The sequence below is a fragment of the Erinaceus europaeus genome, chromosome 14, assembly GCF_950295315.1.
Source record: "Erinaceus europaeus chromosome 14, mEriEur2.1, whole genome shotgun sequence".
Lineage (NCBI taxonomy): Eukaryota > Metazoa > Chordata > Mammalia > Eulipotyphla > Erinaceidae > Erinaceus > Erinaceus europaeus.
Window position 1 is genome coordinate 20,501,915 of NC_080175.1, and position 3,278 is coordinate 20,505,192.

Below are 3,278 nucleotides of genomic sequence, written 5' to 3' on the forward strand. Positions count from 1 at the left end.
ATAGTCAATGACTGCCACCTCTCCAGATTCAAAGGAGGTCTCGAAACTTTACATCAGGCTCAACCAGACGCTGTTGACTGGCTACGGAAGAAGGGCAAACGCTAGAAGAAGAAGACTACAACTAATAACTATCAACGTCTATTAGAATATGAGCAATATCGGGGCCAGGTGGTGGTGCACCTAGTTAAGCGCACACATTACAGTGCATAAGGACTAGGGCTCAAGCCCCTGGTCCCCACCTACAGGGGAAAGCTTCATGAGTGATGAAGCAGGGCTGCAGGTGTCTCTGTCTCTTTCCCTCTCTATCTCCCCCTCCCCTCTCAATTTCTCTCTATATATTCAATAATAAATAAAATTAAAATATTAAAAAATTAAAAAAAGAATATGAGCAATTTCATCATTTAACAGTCATAAATATTACAAGTAAGTTAACCTAAATCAAGACTTTGTAATCAAATAAGGGAGCTGAAATAATGAGTTTTCTAAGTTATGTTTCAGCTAATTCATGTTTTTGATAGCTTATGTGTAAATTTATGGCATAAGTTGAAGCTGCAGACATTGTATAGCAAGCAAAGACAATTAAAAGTATAAATTAACTGAAATTTTAATCTAAATGTATTTTTGTACCAACAATTTCACTCTAATTTTACCGTGAGGAAATAATTGGAGAAGTGTGCAAATATTTAACTTTAAGAATGCTCATGACAGCACTAGAGACAGAAAAAAAGAAAAAAGTTACCTAATAACAAGTGGTTGAATATATATATATATATATATATATATATATATATATATATATAGTAAAATATGACAGAGCTATATAAATTATGTTACATACATTCCAAGTAAGTACTATATTTACATGTAGCTGCTTAAGTTATAATAGGTTATTGGATAAAGATTTTATTTATTTTGTGTGCTACTGAGGAGGGACTTACATATAGGTAATTTCATTACTCCAGGCTGGCATTTTAGATAGAAAATTTGAGTAGCTGAGACATAGGAGCACCATAGTTTCTTTCCCCAGTGCAGGATTCCCATGTGGCATAATGGAGGCTTAAATGCAGACTGTGTGCATGACAAAGTAGGCTACCTGCTAGGAGATAGAGAGATAAGAGCACTACTCAACCCTGGCATAGTCAATACCAGGAATCAAAACTTAGGCCCCAGGTATGAAAGCACTATACCCTAATATTGAGCTATCTCCTCAGCTGCTCCCCCATTATTTTAAGGAAAACATTGTCTAGGTGAAAATTTTGTAGCAATTTTCATATTATTGTTACAGAACTTTTCTTATAGTGGGATCACAAATTACTTTTATTTTCTTCTTCATGAGTATGCTGAAGTTTTATTTTCCTTCAGTATGTACATAACTCCATTCAGCAAGTTGATTTAAAGAATCAAGTATATATCAATGAAAATTGTGAGCATTTAAAATATTTTTCTTTATTAAATTTTGCATAAATAAATACTAACTGGCTAGTAAATATGAACCTCAGATCTACAATACTTGCTTTTACCAGTTGACAGCCAAACTATCTAACATTTCAAATTAAAACATGACCATCTAAGTAATCCATAAATTGCTTTTTCATATTTCCTTGTGGTCATTGTGCCCACCCCTAGACAAAACTTAGAGAAAAAAAAAACAGACTATTCCCTTTGATACAGTACACATGTCATGCCCATTTTCATATAAGTCATTCAGGTCCCTTTCCTGAATCTTCCCTATCTGATTTGAAAAATATTCTTCTTTAAGCAACTTCTATAAAATGTAAACTGATTTCATGGAGAAAGTCTGTGTATCTCACCTACCAGAGAATGTCTACTACTGGACAGAACAGAGACAGTGTGACCTTAGAGCCTTCTGATAACTGTTTCTCTGCTTCTTTGTGAGTGAAGGCCTGGCTTGCACTAACAAGGCCTGAGCATGCTATTGGAATAAGACTAAATGAAGAGTATAAAGAATCATAGCAATGAGTTAGTTAATTAACGTATAAATACCACACTAACTTACACTGAGTTGACTGCATGAATTTGTGTTAAAAGAAACTGATATGGAAGTACTTAATACTATAAATAAACCACTATATAAACTTTAAAATGAATTATTCTATAATGACGAAAAGACTAGGACCTTGAAACATTCCTTTTCCTTGTTCCTATCTCCCTTTCTTACTTTTTGTTTTATAATTTACCTATATTCAAATTATCAGTATAGTGTGTGCTAGGGTATTTATTTATTTTGTTCCTGCATTTTTATTTATGTCATTTATTCTACTTTGAAAATCTTTTCTTCCAATATTGCTGATGCAAGTCCAGCTTATCAAACATTGACTTTTAAATACATAATATTTCTTTCAACACTCAGTCCTTTCTCACAAGCAACTTGTCTTAGCATTTATCATAGACCCAGTATAAGGAAAGAAATAAATGGTATTTGTGTTAATGAACCAATGAATATACTCCAACCCATAACACATAAGTCATATGAATTTTTATCTCATTATTTATGTTTATATATGTGTATATAGATAGCACATTTTATAGTTGTTTGGGGTACACATTTTCTTTCTTTGGTTTATTATATTTGATTTTTACATTGCTATTTAAGATATAGTATTATTGTACTTTGTTTTTTTCTCTAGAAGTGACAGAGACAGTAGTTCATATGGACTGGAAATTAAAAACATATTGGTTAAATGCAAAATATTATGTATTAATAAATAAACTCTTGCCATTATGCTTGTTTTATGTCATTCATATGGTGATATTTTCATATTTCCATACATCTATAAGTCTTACTCTTTTTAAGAATAAATCAATTGATACTCTGGTTTCTCTTCAGACCACATAAATCTTTCTCCTTTTACTAAAGATTTCCATGGAGAGGAACAATTCTGAGTTTTATCTCAATTTTTTGAGACCTGCCTTAGGAGGGGTTAAAAAATAGTAATAATTAAAAAAAAGAATAAACCAATTGAAAAAAGAAATTTTGTCTTGTACATACATATAATCTACCTATTTTTTACTTCTGTGTCTGAACCTAAATTTTTACATCAACCATTCATTATGTGGTAGTTGAATAAATATTCCCATAATCAGATACCTTCATATCCATCGTTTGTTCATTGTCATAATTTGGAGCATTTTGTCTTTGTCATACACTAACTTATTCACAAAGTTTTCCAAACATTGTTTATTTTTTGAGTGGATATGGCTTCCAGTATGATCTTATATCAAGGTGATTATAGAAGATATCTTTTTTTGTTTTCCAT

At 31.6% G+C, this 3,278-nt stretch overlaps 1 non-coding gene across 1 annotated transcript; it reads left to right on the forward strand.

The window, feature by feature from the left end:
* Positions 1-2,828: 2,828 nt before the first annotated feature.
* Positions 2,829-2,944, forward strand: LOC132532877 (U5 spliceosomal RNA). Its single transcript, XR_009544800.1, has one exon. It is a non-coding gene; the product is annotated as a U5 spliceosomal RNA (small nuclear RNA).
* The last annotated feature ends 334 nt before the right edge of the window (positions 2,945-3,278 follow it).